Raw genomic sequence first — 17,500 nt, 5'->3', positions numbered from 1 at the left:
TGGAGCATACATCTTAATCAGGCCTCCCTTCCACACGCTGCCTCCATACAAAGACCTCATCCACTCATCCACTTATCCATCCCTTGCATGGAACCCACCTCTTATCCACTTTGACCCTCCACTCTCCACTTCTGAAACATGGCAGGATGAAACTCTACTCCTCTCATAAACTTAATTTCTCAGTCTAAAGTCTCTTAAACCACAACATTGTTAGATCTATTGTTAATTTGTTATCTTACTGCCAACTGCTCTTTTGTCCTTCACCCCAATTAGCACCTAACCTAACTTAATTAAACTAACCTAACCTAACTAAAGTAATCTAACTTAACGTAAACTAATCTTACCTAACTTAAACTAATCTTACGTAACTTAACGTAAACTAACCTAACTTAACCTAAACTAACCTAACCTAACCTAACTAACTTAACCTAACTTAACCTAACCTAACTTAACCTAAACTAACTTAACCTAACTTAACCTTAACTAACCTAACCCAACTTAACCTAACCTAACTTAACCTAACTTAACCTAAACTAACCTAACCTAACTTAACCTAAACTAACTTAACCTAACTTAACCTTAACTAACCTAACCCAACTTAACCTAACCTAACTTAACCTAACTTAACCTAAACTAACCTAACCTAACTTAACTTAAACTGACCTAACCTAACTTAACCTAAACTGACCTAACCTAGCCTATCACTACCTGACAAATCAACCGGCTATCAAATAAATAAGAACATAAGAACACAAGAAGATAAAGGAAGCTACAAGCGATCATACCTACACGTGGCAGTCCCTGTATGAAACATATCTACCTATTTCCACCACCCATACATTTGTCTAATATTCTTTTAACCCTTTGGCTGCTAATAGATACATCTTTCAATAATTACCATTCACTCTAAGACATCTTTACTTGTTCCACAGCCACATCTAATCTTTGAAGATAATGCAAAACGTATAATTTTTCATCCATTAACTTTCTTGTACATGCTCAGAAAGACTTCACGCACTGCTTCTGGTGCTGCTAATTGTTTTGCGTCGCAGTGAAAGGGTTAAAGCTCCCTAATGACTCAGCAGTATCAACCTGGGACATATCCTGAAAGGTCTCCTGCACCATGACTACTTTTAAAAGGCTCTAGTTGAAGTTACACGGGATTTTAATAACATTTTATGCTTCTAGTGACAGATTAACAAGATTTCCATATCATTAACAGGAAAAACACTCTTGAGAACCAGGCAAATCATGTCTGTGGCCTTTTAAAATAGTCATGGTGAGAGAGCAAAGCGTTTCAGAATACAGTTCCCGATTACTGAGTCTATTCCATTCATCTACTACTCTATTTGAGAATAAATGTACGGTCAATAACAGCATAAGACAGTAAGGAAAGCTGCAAGAAGCCGTCAGGCCTCCACGTGGCAGTCCCAGTGGAAATGGTTCAAATGTTTTAAATGTTTCTCCTGAACTTGATAACTGCACCTCGATCCACCGCGCCATACGGTAGTTAATAGAATGATCTTGCTAATACAAATGTAAATGAACGGATAAATGTATGAATCAACTGATATACAAACAGTTACATGGCTAATACAAATGTAAATGAACGGATAAATGTATGAATCAACTGATATACAAACAGATACATGGAAGTACGTATGGGCAGGTATTAACAGGTAGATGAATTAACAGAGAACTAAATGAACACATATATAGAAAAATTATCGACACATAGGTGACCAGAAAAACAAACACAAATACAGATAAATACGAGTATACAGATAGACACCTAAAGAGATGGACGAGCATAGATAGATAGATAGATAGATAGATAAGTAGATATAGATAGATAGATAGATAGATAGATAGATAGATAGATATAAATAGATAGATGGATAGACAGACAGATAGATAGATAGATAGATAGATATAGATAGATAGATAGACATGCAAATAAATAAAGAGCCAGATAGATAAATTAATATGCAAATGATAAGCAAAAGACGCAGTTCTGCTTTATGTACTTTAGGGATCAAACAAAGGAGGAAGAAGAGGACGAGGAAGAAGAAGAAGAAGAAGAAGAAGAGGAAGAAGAGGAGGAGGAGGAGGAGTGTCGAGGGACCATAACGAGAGAGGAACGGAGGAAAGGAGGGAAGGAGATGGGAGGAGCGGACGGAGGGAGGGAAGGGAAGGGGAGGGGAAGATACCTAGCTTCAAACCACTTACCATAATTGTACACACACACACACACACACACACACACACACACACACACACACACACACACACACACACACCCTTCCCTTCCCTCTCTCTCTCAATTTAATTCCAAGCATCCATCGAGGAAAGAGTCAGCAATTCAATAACAACAAATAATGGAAAACTAATTAAATAACGCACACACTAACAAATCTTGTGGTATTGGACTGACGCGGCCTGGACGAGGAAGAGGAGGAGGAGGAGGAGGAGGAGGAGGAGGAGGAGGAGGAGGAAGAAGAGGTTCGTGGATTTCTGGATTTATTTGTCTCGGTGGATTTAACTTGTTTTTCCCACGAGTACTGTTTGAGTGTATGTAATTAATTGTAGTGTGTTTGTGTGTGTGTGTGTTTGTGTGTGCCTTTATTACTGTACTCATATATCTTACGTTTTTCTTTATTTCACTTTATCCGGTTTCATTCATCTACTTCATATTAATTTCTTGCTACGTCTATTTTCACTCTATTTTATTCATTTCACTCCATTCAAGAGTCTCACATTCACTCTCACCTGTATTAGTGAATGGAGAGCACAAAACTGTGACGTCACTAAATACTAATACATCTCCACGTATCGCAGTGTATTTCATTGTGTATTTATGGGGGTATGATTTATATATGTATATTTGGTATTTGCATTGGTTCTATCGTTCTAATTCGAGGTCAGTATCCGTCAACCAGTCAATCAGTTAGTTACTTTGCCAATCAGTCATTTTATCTATCCATCTATCTAGCTATCTATCTATCTGTTCACCTAAATATCCTTCAATATATCTCTCTGGTTCCCTTTATCTATGTATTCATTTATATATCCACCTACCTAACTTTCTATCTATTCATATGTCTATCTTTCTATCTTTGTGTCTATCAGTCTATCCATCTACCTTTCTATCTATCTATCTATCTATCTATCTGTCTATCTATCTATCTATCTGCCTATCGATCCATCCATCCATCCATTTATCTATCTATGTATCTATCTCTCTATTAGTCTCTAATTACTATCTATCTGTCTGTCTATCCGTCCACTACCTTCCTACCTACCTACCTACCTATCTATCTATCTATCTATCTTTCAAAGGAGTGAACGGCGGGCCTGGCACAGCATTACTAAGCGTCACCCTATCGGCTGTTTCTCCCTTCCTCACTCTTTTAACTCATTCACACTCGAGTCTTCTCTTACGATACTCATTTCCGATAAGGCTGCAGCGTCAGGACGAGAAGGAGGAGGAGGAGGAGGAGGAGAGGAGGTGGAAGAGGAGATGGTGGAGGTAGCAGTGGCATCATTTTCAAGAGACGTGGAATCTGATCGCCTTTCGAGTCTGATTCCACGGCCGCCAGATGTCACCAGCGTACGGTACTGTGACACACGAGTATTATCCTTCGCTACACGTGGATGGCATTGCGTGGATGGTGACGCGTAAGAGCGGATCGTGTTTCCCTCAGGTGGAGAGTTACAGGAATCTAAAGTTCAAGGTAGTGTATATTTATTTATATGAGTGTCGGGAATTGGTTACGTGATGAAAATATTCTACATTGGTTATTTATTTTTTTTAGGAGTTTGTTAATTAATAAAAATATTCTACGTACTTTTTTTTCTTTTTTGAGTTAGTTACGCAAAGAGAACATCTTACATACAGTTTTTGGAATTAGTTGATTAATAAGAACGTTCAACATACATCTTTATTTATTTATTTATTCATTTTTAGTTAATTAATAAGAATATTCTACATACTTTTCTTTTCTTTTTTTTTTTTTTTTGAGTCAATTACACAGAAAGAACATTTTACATTCATATTTTTTGGGGGAATTAGTTACGTGGTGAGCTAATCCATTCTGGACATTTCAATATTTAAATCTCATAGGAATGTTTACTTAAATCAGCAGCTATATCTTTTTTCTTCTCTTTCATTTTGGTGTCCCTCTAGTATTTGTGTGGATCAAACATGTTGTATATGGGGGTGACAGAGATCTTGAAGTGGTATAGGGAATACAACAAGGGTGACATAAGTGAAATCCTCAGGGTCAGTAATCAGGATCCGACAAGAAATAATGAGTTCAAGCTTGATAAAGTTAGATTTAAAAAAAGAGATAAGAAGGGACTGGTTCTCAAGTAGACTGGTGCATGAATGGAACAGACTCAGTAATCAAGTTGTAAGAGCCGGGTCATTAGGGAGCTTTTAAAGATTATATCAATTTATGGATGGTGATGATTGGTGGAAAGAAGTACGTAGGTATGTTTCAGACAGGTGTTGTTAGGTGTAGGTCTGACGGCCTCCTGCAGCTTCTTATGTTCTTATGTACTAAAGGAGTCAAGTTTCCTTCACAGCGAGGCAGAGAGAGCGACCTGGTGAGGAATATTGAGTTTACTGTGAGTTGCAACACTTGTGGTGGCAACTTGATGGCAATAATTCACTCTAAATTAATGAAAAGTGGGGAACAGTGAATACATAGACACTTGATGAGTTTTTTATTTATTTATTTTTTTCTTTTACGCAGGGCTCACGTAGGTAATTACCGCGATAATTAAAGTCTATATATGAAGGCTACTTAATGACTCTCTGTAAAGTAATGAAAAATGGAAGAGGAAGTGAAGAAATGTTTTGTTTACGAGTGTGGAAGGGAAAGTACTTAGAAGGAAGAGTTTATGTACCTAATAAATTTACATAGAGATAATTAAAGTACTTCCAACAACTAAATATTAATCACTCACACGAAAGTAATGAAAATAAATGTTTGTTTACGAGTAAGCGAACGAAAGTACTCAGAAGGGAGTGTTTAAGTACCCAATGAGTTTACACAAAGATAATTAAACTACTTCCAGCAACTACTCTATGTTAATCACTCACTCCAAAGTAATGAAAAGTACAAGGAAGTTCCAAAAAAACATTTATTCACGAGAAGGGGAACGGAAATACTCAGAATAAAGTGTTTATATACCTAATTCCTTTACAGAAATAGTCAAAGTACTTCCAACACCTCACCTTTCATAATCCAATTTCAAGTAGCAGAAAATAAGAGGGGAATGAACACCTGCTTAGCTCGAGGGGAGAAAAAAAAATACTTGCATGAGAAAATGAAATGTTTAACGAAATAACTAGTAAAAATAACAGAGCCAGGTAATCAAAAAGCATCAGGTGGTTAATCAATATCAATAGCTCACTTCTGACAACAAAAGGTACGGTGAAGTGAATGCGTGCTCAATTTATGCTCAATTTACGGGAAAGAATGGCACTTAGGAGGGGTTCAGGTGCCTAATTAGCTGACAGGCAGGTAAATAGAGCGCTTACGGCCGGGACTTAACGCTAATAACTCCCATTAGAGTGATGTAGAGCGCGAGGAAGGGAAGTAATGTTTAGTAATGTTTAGTTTACGAGTACGGGAAAGAAAAGTACTGTACTCATGTAGAAGGAAGTGCTTAAGTGTGCAATTAGTTTAAAGAGAAGTAATTGAACTCTGTGGTAATACTTCACTCTTAAGTAATGTACAGTACGAGGAAGTCAATATATTGTTAATACCTGGAATGAAGGCGTTAAAAATTACCTCAGCTTACTTGTCCACTACTGTTACACCTCCACTTATCCTCTTCTGACTAAATAATACGTGATTTCTTGATGTTTGGAAAATGTGTCTAGTACAATATGCATTTCTGAGAGGCGTAGGTAAAAGGAGGGGATCTGATAGAGGTCACCAACTGGTACGAGCGATATGATAAGGGTAAAGGGTGAAACAAAGGTGAAACAAGAGTGAAACAAGGGTGATAGGGTGAAACAGGAGTGAAACATGAGTAAAAGGCTGAAACAAGGGTGAAAGGGTGAAACAAAGGTGAAACAAAACTGAAACAAATGAAATAAAGGTTAAAAAAGTGATATAAAGGTGAAACAAAGGTGAAAGGGTGAAACAAGGGTGAAATAAGGCTGAAACAAGTGAAATAAAGGTGAAAGGGTGAAACAAGGCTGAAATAAGAGTGAAACGAGGGTAACATAAGCAAAATCAGGAAAATAGGGAAAGGTGAAAAGGAAACGGGATTTGTTTCTACTGGTTAGTGTACAGGTGAAAGGTACTTCCAGCTGCTACCTCATGACAGCAACTCAGCGCTACACTAAAGGAAAAAAAAAAAAAGGAAAAAAAAATGGAAGGAAGGGAACATATGTGAAGTTTACGTGAGGAAAAGTATTAAGGAGGAGGGAGTTAACGTGGCTCATTACGGTGAAGGAGAGAATACAAACAGTGAATTCTTACACTAAACTTAAGGAAAGAGATATAAACACAAGAACACCAGCAAAATAAAGGCAGCTGCAGGATACAACGTGTGAATTCTTATACTAAACTTACGGAAAGAGATATAAACACAAGAATACCAGCAAAATAAAGGCAGCTACAGGATACAACGTGTGAATTCTTATACTAAACTTACGGAAAGAGATATAAACACAAGAACATTAGTAAAATAAAAGAAGACAGCTATAGAAAGCCATCACGCCTACAAGTGGTAATCTGTGAATGCAGCCCCCCTACCCATATTCTATCATCCCTATCCAAACATTTATCTAATATTTCAACCTATTCATCCGCCACTAACAACCTGATTACTGGTTACCTGATTACCTGGTTACTTCACCCGAGGCTCCCTGTTGACTCAGAATGAATTAACAACCTGATTACTGAGTCTATTCCAGTCACCTATGTAATGAGAAAATAATGGAGGTTTTGAATTAGGTATATTATGATGCAAAGGTTTCGTTAAGTATATGCTAATTATCTCTTCTGCTAACGACCTAATTACTGAATCCATTCCAGTTACCTCTGAAATGAGAACAAAATAATGGAGGTTTTGAATGAGTTATAAGAAGCAAAGATGTAGCTAAATATATGCCACTTATCTCTTCTGCTTCACCTTACTCGTTAGGTTCAGACGTAAACTTCTATTACAAACAGCCTCTTCACTGAATATATTCCAATCAGAATAATGGAGATAATGAATTAGTTACCTTACGAGGCATCGTGAATTATGAATTAGTTTTTATTATGAAGCAAAGGTAGGTCACGCTTCTGTTTCACCTTACTCCGAAGTTACTCGCCAGTTCAAACATAAACTAACAATCTTTTCAATGAGTGTATTCCAATCAAAATAATGGAGATAGTAAATTAGTGTAGATAGATATATGCCAGTTATCTCTTCTGCTTCACCTTACTCACTAATTCAAATCTAAACTTCCATTACTAACAGCCTTTTCAGTAAGTATATTTCAATCAAAATAATGAAGATAATGAATTTGTTATAAGAACCAAAAGTGTTGATGAATATATGCCAGTTATCTCTTCTGCTCCACGATACCCGCTAATTCAGATCCAATTCTCTACTGACGAGGCGAGCATTGGGAGGCGCAGTACTGGAGAGAAATATTTCAGCAGAGCAGCGCGTAAAACGAACTCATCAATATTAATAGACCTTGTTTATATGCTGGTAAAAATATTGCGTGGTTATCCTTTCCCCTTCACACATTTCCTCCTTTTCCTCCTTTTCCTCTCTCATTAGTCGCCCCTTCCTCCTCCACCTCCTCTTTCTCTTCCTCCTTCTCTTCCTTCTTCCCCTTCCTCTCATTTTCTCTATTTATTCAGGCTCTCCTTCCATTAGTTTCATTCCCGCCTCGTTACCTTCCTACTTTTTCGATTTAGTGTAATTATGTAATTATTTTAGCAGTGATGGAAAAGAAGGAGGACAAGGATAGAAGGAGAAGGGAGGGAGGGAGGAAGGGAGGGAGGGAGGGAGAGAAGGAGGGAAGAAGAGAAGTATAGTAGAAGGGAAGGTTTGTGGTCAAGGAGAGAGAGAGAGAGAGAGAGAGAGAGAGAGAGAGAGAGAGAGAGAGAGAGAGAGAGAGAGAGAGAGAGAGAGAGAGAGAGAGAGTAGGCAAAGTAGCCAAGTAGTCTAGGTGACCACAGACATAAGATCTCTCTCTCTCTCTCTCTCTCTCTCTCTCTCTCTCTCTCTCTCTCTCTCTCTCTCTCTCTCTCTCAATTTCTTCCGCATCGATTCTGTCTCACTTCCACCTCTCTCTCTCTCTCTCTCTCTCTCTCTCTCTCTCTCTCTCTCTCTCTCTCTCGCGTCATCTAATCATGTCAGCGCCTGCATTATGATAATACAAGAGAGAGAGAGAGAGAGAGAGAGAGAGAGAGAGAGAGAGAGAGAGAGAGAGAGAGAGAGAGAGAGAGAGAGAGAGAGAGAGAGAGAGAGAGAGAGAAATACGAGATCTGGTTGTCTCATCTCAACTTTTACCACGCATCCTGCATCGTGAAGACTCGCTAAGCCTCCTCCTCCTCCTCCTCCTCCTCCTCCTCCTCCTCCTCCTCCTCTTCCTCCTCCTCCACTCTTACACCCTGCCACCTCTTCATATGCTGTTCCTGTGCCTCCTCCTTCATCTTCTCTATCCCTCCTCCCCCCTCCTCCCCCTCTCTATTCGTCTTCTTCTTTTTCCACTTCCTCCTTCTACTCCTGCTTTTGCTCCTCTTCTTCTTCCTCCTCCTCCTCCTGTATGACCACTACTACCACCGCAACCACCGCTACCTCTTCCTCCTCTGTCTCTCCTCCTTCTCTTCCTCTTGCTCCTCTTCTTCATCCTCTCCCTTCTCTTCCTCATCCTCCTTCTCCTCCTCCTCCTTCTCTTTCTGTTTCTTCTCCTCCCGCTTCTCTGTCTCCTCTCCTTCTCCTCCTCCTCCTTCTCCTCCTCCTCCTCCTCTTCCTCCTCCTCCTCCTCCTCCAAACTTTGCATGGACGGTAGCCAAGTCTCCAGATGGAAGAGGGGGTGGAGGTACAAGCGGGGGTGAAGAGGAGGAGGGGGAGGAGGAGGAGGAGGAGTTCAGCGGAAGAATATCACTAAAATTTTGAACTAAGTTAAAATTCTTATATTGAGAGAGAGAGAGAGAGAGAGAGAGAGAGAGAGAGAGAGAGAGAGAGAGAGAGAGAGAGAGAGAGAGAGAGAGAGAGAGAGAGAGAGAGAGAGAGAGAAGAGAAGAGAAGAGAAGAGAAGAGAAGAGAAGAGAAGAGAAGAGAAAAGAGAAGAGAAGAGAAGAGAAGAGAAGAGAAAAGAGAAGAGAGGACAAGAGAAGAGAGAGGAAGAAAATAAATAAAAGAAAGGAAAAGAAAGAGATGAGGAAAGATTGGAAGAAAAAAACGAATAAGAGGAAAAAAAACAAACCCAAGGAAAAAATGGGGAAGGGATTAAAGAGACGAAGGAAAAGAAGCGATGAAAAAACACGAAAGAAAACGGGAAGCGAATAATTACCACTGCCGGAAGAAAACGGATAGAAATTTTCGATATTCTTAGCTGGATTAAGTTAGAACGTGATGGGGGAGGAATTAAATAAGAAATATAGACGAAGAAGGTAGGGAGCAACAACGGGGAGAATACAGTGGTGGTGGTGGTAGTAGTAGTAGTAGTAGTAGTAGTAGTAGTAGTAGTAGTAGTAGTAGTAGTAGTAGTAGTAGTAGTAGTAGTTGTTGTTGTTGTTGTCGTTTTTTGTGATAATAATAATAATGATAATAATAATAATAATAATAATAATAATAATAATAATAATAATAATAATAATAATAATAATAATAACAATAATAACTAACGCATGAGCGGCAGCAACAGGCAGGACAGCAGTGTAGAACAAAACACTACACCATAAAGACCGAAAAAATAAATAAATAAATAAATAAATAAAAATAAATGAATACAAAAAAACCGACACACTTTATCAAAAAAAAAAAAAAAAAAAAACCAACGCAGATTAATCAAAATAAACCTGTACTAATTCACTCAACCAAAATAACAATAAAGAGTTAAAAATAAATACAAACTAATTAATAAGAGGAAAACACACAAACACACACACACACACACACACACACACACACACACACACACACACACACAAAATGAAATTAATATGATATCGAAAAGTGAAAAAAATGCAAACATATCATCAGCAACTTTTTCAACACTCCTAAATAACTGCCCTTTAAATGCATCCCTTCAAATTTACCTTTCCCTTAATTACAAGAAACAATAGAGAAGTAACCAGATGTCTTTAAATGAACCCCTTTAAATTTACATTTCCCTTAATTACAGATAACGAAAGGGAGATAACCACGTAATTCTTTAAGAACTTCCCTTTAAATCCACCTTTCCCCTTATAACAAGTAACAATAGGGAGGCAACTGAACATCCCTTTAAACACTTCCCTTTGAATTTACCTTTCCCTCAATTACAGGTAACAAAAAGGAGATAACCAGGCATTCCTTTAAGCGCAACCTTGTAAATGCAACCCTTTAAATTTACCCTTCCTTTAATTACAGGTAACCATACAAAGTTAATAAGGTATCCGTTTAAATATCCCTTTATAATCACCTTCCCTTTGATTACAGGTAAGAAATAAGAATGGGATGTAGCCAGGTATCACTTTAAACACATCTCTCTCAGTCTACCCTCCCTTTGATTACAGGTAAGAGTGAAAGGGAAAGGGGAGAGGTTGCGTGGTAGGATCAGGTATGCATCAGGTGACCCCCATCAATATACAGGTAACGGTGACACCTGTATTATTTCCCCTTCCTTCAATCTTTATACAGTTTGAAGTTTTGGTCAATATACAGTTTTGTTCATTATAAGATTTGATTGATTTTTTTTTTCATTATAGATTTGCATGTTTTTTTCCTCATTCATTGTCGTTTTTATTATTTCATCTTATTTGTTTTCATGTATAATTTTTTTTTTCGATTACATCTTTGCATTTTTTTTCATTCATTATCATTTTCATTCATCATCATCATCATTATATACGTTTTCATCATTTTTTTTCCATCACATTTTTTTTCATGCATAATAATTTTTCATCATTCTTCATCATTTCATTGCAATCGTATTTTTTTTCCTATTTTCATTCATCTATTCATCTTCATTATATAGTACAATTTCATTACGTTTCATTCATTATTATTTTACACGCACGGTTCTCCATTCGTTATTATCACCATCATTCTTCATCCATTATTATTTTTTTCATTATTCCTCGTTCACTAAATGTCCAATATTATTCATTGGTTCAATTAAAAAAAAAGTCATGAAGATTAATGAAAACGCGACCCTTCTGGATTTAATGTTTTTCCTCTCTCTCTCTCTCTCTCTCTCTCTCTCTCTCTCTCTCTCTCTCTCTCTCTCTCTCTCTCTCTCTCTCTCTCTGTTTGCGTGTTCGAAAAAAGGTAATAAACGTGATTTCTGGGCATTTCTACATCATTTTTATGCATTGAGAGTGAAGGGAAGGGGGGAAAGAAGGGGGAAGGAAACAGGGAGGAAAGGAGGGAGGGAAAGAGAGGAAAAAAAGGGGAAAAAGTAGGAAGGTTAGGCGTATTTGCATGTCACTCTATTCAAACATTATCAGATTTTTTCCCTTTTACTTTTTTCCCTCTCTCTCTCTCTCTCTCTCTCTCTCTCTCTCTCTCTCTCTCTCTCTCTCTCTCTCTCTCTCTCTCTCTCTCTCTCTAGGCGATCACGTTTTAGCTAATGGAGTCAAGTATTAATTCTCTCTCTCTCTCTCTCTCTCTCTCTCTCTCTCTCTCTCTCTCTCTCTCTCTCTCTCTCTCTCTCTCTCTCTCTCTCTGGGTTGCCGTCTTGTCTGATATTAAAAAGAAAAAAAAATACTCCACAAGAATTCCAATTTGGCTCCCGTCCACGCCCCCTCTCGCCCCCTCCCCCTCTGGTTGCGGTCTTCCCCCTCCCCTCCCGAACACTTCCTGAAGGAGGCTCTACTGACAGCGGAGGAGTGGAAGGAGCATGGAGGGAGAGAAGGAGGAAAGAGTCAACTAGGGAGGAAGAGCAGGAGACTACGAGTAGGAAGGGGAAAAAAAGAGAGGGAAAAAAAAAGGAAAGGGAAAGAAAGAATGTTAACTTACTGCCTCATGAAAGAGCAGGAGGGAGGGAAAGAAAGAGAGAGTGGGAGGGAAAGGGGGAAGAAAAAGAAGAGAAAGTAAAGAGTAGCAAAGGGAGAGAAAGGGAAGATGGAAATGAACTGAGAGAGAGAGAGAGAGAGAGAGAGAGAGAGAGAGAGAGAGAGAGAGAGAGAGAGAGAGAGAGAGAGAGAGAGAGAGAGAGAGAGAGAGAGAGAGAGAGAGAGAGAGGTAAACAGACACAAGACAGACAGACAAAACATCCTTTACGTTTAATTCTCTCATTTCCATCACAAGGCAAAATCCTGTTGACAATATCTCCCTCCACTCAGACACACTCGCCCCTCCACCTGTCCCTCCACCTACCTGCTCATCCATTCACCCACTTAATCACTTTTTAAACGGATTTCCTTAACTCGTTTTACCACCTGTCACCCGCAGCCCACACCTGTCCTTGTTTAGACCTCTTTCTGTGGCTAAGTGGATCAGGTGTGGATCAGGTGTGGATCAGGTGGAGGTGGGTGACTAAGGGGTGGCTAATGGGTGGCATTGTCTTGTTCAAGGGGTTAAGGGGTCAGTGAAGCTGTACGGGGGAAGAGGAAAGGGTGGTGTTTTTTAGTGAATGGAGGTAAGGAAGGGGTAAGGAATGGGGGCTTAAAATGGAGCATTCTAAAAGGAGGGTGTGGGGGGGCGAGAGGGGCGTTGTGGATAATGTAAAAGTTAGTCTTAAGTGGAGGAAGGTTGGAGGGGTGTTGCATCTTTCCAGGAATCACATCATAATCTTTTCTCCTCCCTTCTCTCTCCTCTCGTTCCCTCCTCTTCCCCTTTATCCATTCCCTCCTTCCATGACCTGCTTTACATACAGGTGCGTACCGTGCCCCTCACCCCCACACCCCTCACACCTGTTGTCTGGGGGGACGCGAGGTGAATCACGGCACTGAGGGAACAGCAACGTCAACTTTGGTGGAGGTAGTGCTGACGCACTCTTCCTCCACACACACACACACACAAACACACACACACACACACACACACGAACCAGGAAGTCCGCCGCAGCACGAGTCTCGAGCGGTGACGTGGGGCGGGCTGTGAGGGGGGCTTCCCCCGCCAGTGTGGCGGGTACTCGGGAACCTACCTTGGGAGGTTGACTGTTCGCGGGGGTCGTCCTCGCTGGAGAGGGTGAGGGAGCACGAACGACACATGGGGTCCCTGGGGGCACGGCGAGGTGAAGCGCCGCGCCACGCCCCGCCCAGGCCCCGCTGCAGTCCCCGCACCCGCTCTTGCAATCCCCGCAGCCGCCCGCGGCCCCAACCCCGCACCCGCACCCGCCGGAGCCGCTCCTCCAGCGCGGGCGGGATGTGGGTCCTGAGGCGACGCAGCCCCTGCCACCGCGCCTCCACCCACGCCCAGTCCTGCCCACCACCCTCGCCCCTCGCCCACCACCGATCCTCAGGGGAGGGCGAGGGCGAGATCCCTCGAGGCCACGAGGAGCAGCTTGAGCTAAGGTCGGCCTCGGGTTCGTCTGTGTCGCCGCCCTCGCTCATGGCGATGTCAGAGGCATCGTGCAGCGAGTCAGCCTCGTGGCTGTCGGCTTCCATGCATGCTGCTGAGTGTCGGCGTGGGTGGGGCGCGGCGGGGCGGCGGGAGGGGCGGGGCAGACCTCCCAGGACCCGCGCCACCAGCAGTTCGGGTCCCGTCAGCGTCATGGTCTCCTTGAAGAGGTTGGCGTTGCCGTCGTAAGAGCCGCTGTAGGTGGCCTCCAGCGAGGACCCATTGGCCAAGGACACGTGGTGGCGCTCCCGCAGCACCGCGTCCCCAGGGGTACCGCCCCCCAGCAGGGCAGCGCCCGTCCCGTTACCCTCAGGGTCGCCCTTGCCAGGCGCTAACGAAATACGTGTCAGCGGCATCATCAGCGGGAGATTCATGGCGGCGCCGCCGTCAACGCGGCCCAGCGTTCAGTGGGCGTCGCGCCTCGCAGCAGCCCGACTCCTGCACTGCCCAGCGGCACTGCGACACGGCGGCGAGTCCGGCATGCACCTGCGGCACCCACACGATTAGCTGAGGCCCAAACACTAGCGGGTCAGGGGCGAGTCGCTGGGTGCTGGGGATGAGAAGGCTGAGGCCATGTCCCCCACGTAAGACAGGGAGGGGGAGGACACCATAACATCCGCTACCGTGCGTCAATTTGCATAATCAGGAGCGTCTGTTTGGCGGCGACCCGTTAAAGATGACCTCGGCTTGTCGGGCGGGAACCCCACGCCCCCTCACTCTGTGCGCTATCCCGGCCAGTCCCTGACCCACCCCATCACCCCATAGCACCTCATCCCCCTCACGCCATCCCTGCAGTCACCGGCATTTATGGGAGTTCCCTTTCCCACCCCTCTCTCCCTCCCACCAGCCTCCTCTCCCCGCCCACGCCTCCACCCTCATAATTTTCCATCTCCCTCACTTTGCCCACGGCCGCAGTTGCCCCGTCCGTCCGCTTTCCGGTCCCCTCTCGTCCCCCTTCCCACCCTCCCGCAGCTCAACGGGTTTAATATCACGGCCCCGGAGGCTGAGACGTGTTACAAACGCGTTCAGCGCCGCGTGGACAAAGCAGCTCTCTCTCTCTCTCTCTCTCTCTCTCTCTCTCTCTCTCTCTCTCTCTCTCTCTCTCTCTCTCTCAAATGCATAAATACAAAGGCATACGGTCGAAACCACTAGAAAACAACAAACAGACGAGAGAGAGAGAGAGAGAGAGAGAGAGAGAGAGAGAGAGAGAGAGAGAGAGAGAGAGACAGAGAGAGAGAGAGACAACACACAAACAACGGAACTTGACAAACAGCCACCCACGCAGGCAGCCAGGAAGTCACACCGCCACGCAAGGCTACAACCAGCGGGGACCTTTAACAAATGTACCAAAACAACGCAGCTGGGAGGGAGTCTTGCGTAGGAGAGACCGAGCAAAGAGGACGACCTGGGTACGAACAGTGAATTGGGGCGAGCAAGTACGACCCAAAGAATCACACCTCCTCGCACGTGACTTACCTGAAGGAGGAGGAGGAGGAGGAGGAGGAGGAGGAGGAGGGAGTTGGATGTGTAAAAAAATGGAGAAGATGAAAGTAAAAAATCAATGGAAAAAGTTGCAATACAAGAAAGAGGAGGAGGAGAAAGAGGAAGAAGAGGACGAGGGGGAGAAATATGAGAAGGGAGAAGAGGGAGAGATTTAATAAAAAAGTGGAATAAGAATGGAGAGAGAGAGAGAGAGAGAGAGAGAGAGAGAGAGAGAGAGAGAGAGAGAGAGAGAGAGAGAGAGAGAGAGAGAGAGAGAGAGAGAGAGAGAGAGAGAGAGAGAGAGAGAGAGAGATGAAAAGGAGGAGGAGGAGGAGGAGGAGGATAAGAGATATAATCAATCAAAACAAAAACAAAAAGAAGAAGAAGAAGAAGAAGAAGAAGAAGAAGAAGAAGAAGAAGAAGAAGAAGAAGTTAATGAAAGAAGAAGAAGAGGAAACACAGTAGGAAGAGAATAACGAATCAAAGGAAAAGATAAAAGAGTAGCAAAAGAGGAGGAAAAGGAGGAGAAGAAGAAACAGAAGAAGGATTAAGGAGAGGAAGATAATGCAGAAGAATGAATTTGGAATGAGAGACGGAAAGACAAGACACTGGAAAAAGAGAAAAAAGGAAAGAGAAAATGTAAAGGAAGAAGAGAGAAAAAAATGGGAGATAAAGAAGAGAGGAATAAGCTTCAAGAACAGATACAAACCACTCCTCCTCCTCCTCTTCTTCTTCCTCCTCCTCCTCCTTCTCCTCCTCCTCTTCCTCCTCCTGTTGGTCTCTGCGACACCTGAGAACGCTCCCTCCTTCTCCTCCTCCTCCTCCTCCTCCTCCTCCTCCTCCTCCTCCTCCTCCTCCTCCTCCTCCTTCTCTTCCTCCTCCTCCTCCTCCACCTTTCTCCTAACCGCTGTTCGACGTTTCATAATATTGGCTCACCTGAAGAAGAAAAAAAAATCTCTCTCTCTCTCTCTCTCTCTCTCTCTCTCTCTCTCTCTCTCTCTCTCTCTCTCTCTCTCTCTCTCTCTGATCAGTCAATTCACCTGCAGCCTCCATATCAGTCAGTCAGTCAGAGAGAGAGAGAGAGAGAGAGAGAGAGAGAGAGAGAGAGAGAGAGAGAGAGAGAGAGAGAGAGAGAGAGAGAGAGAGAGAGATAAACACACTTCCGGTCTCCCACAAATATATTCTTGATGTTTGCGGCTCGGATAGGAAGACCAAGCGGAAGAGGAAGAGGAGATGGGATGGAAGGAGGAAGGGAGGAGGGAGGAAGACAGAGATGAGACGAAGAAAGGAGGGAAAGAAGGAAGGAAGGAAGGAAGGAAGGAAGGAAGGAAGGAAGGGAGGAAGGAACAAATTTGGTGCTGTGGTCAGAAACTTCCTCAATTGTCCAGTGTGTTCACCGCTTTCTCTCTCTCTCTCTCTCTCTCTCTCTCTCTCTCTCTCTCTCTCTCTCTCTCTCTCTCTCTCTCTCTCTCTCTCTCTCTCTCATCGTCCCATTTCATCTCACTTCACTCGCTTGAAATTCGCGAAAAATTTACGCATAAACACACACACACACACACACACACACACACACACACACACACACACACACACACACACACACACACACACACACACACACACACACACACGTTTGATATGAGCAAGATTATTATTTCTACAAACAGGTTTTGGCAATAAGTTTACCATAATTTTTCAAGCGCAAATACGCCTGCAAATACTGAGGAGGCGGGGCAGAGAGAGGAAGGGGAGAGGAAGGGGAGAAGGAAATGGAAAGGGAGAGGGAAAAAGAATGAAGGGAGGACAAGGGTGTGCAAGATACGAGAAGATACAGAAAAACAAGTGGTAAGAAAGAGGGGAAGAGGAGCAGAGGAGAGTGGAGAAGGGTCGGGTGGTAGGGAAGGAGAGGAGATAAACAGGAAGAGAATAGAGGGAGGAATGGTGGAGGGAAGAGAGGAGCAGCGGGATTTAAGAGTTAATGGAGGTCACTGCTGGCCGCCATATTGTGCATGTTTGTTTATGAATCGATTATTTATATTCATGTGATCAATACAATTTCAATTACTCCAACTCTCTCTCTCTCTCTCTCTCTCTCTCTCTCTCTCTCTCTCTCTCTCTCTCTCTCTCTCTCTCTCTCTCTCTCTCTCTCTCTCTCTCTCTCTCTCTCTCTCTCTCTCTCTCTCTCTCTCTCTCTGCCTTGGGTTCTAACTAAAACTTTTGCATATTCACAACTATCCCCCACAGCGCATCCCTCCTCCTGCTCCCTCAGACTGCCTGGAAT

This window comes from Scylla paramamosain, chromosome 28 (assembly GCF_035594125.1).
Source record: "Scylla paramamosain isolate STU-SP2022 chromosome 28, ASM3559412v1, whole genome shotgun sequence".
NCBI classification, from domain to species: domain Eukaryota; kingdom Metazoa; phylum Arthropoda; class Malacostraca; order Decapoda; family Portunidae; genus Scylla; species Scylla paramamosain.
The sequence above is the reverse complement of the archived record's forward strand: the minus strand, read 5'-3'. Positions refer to the sequence as shown.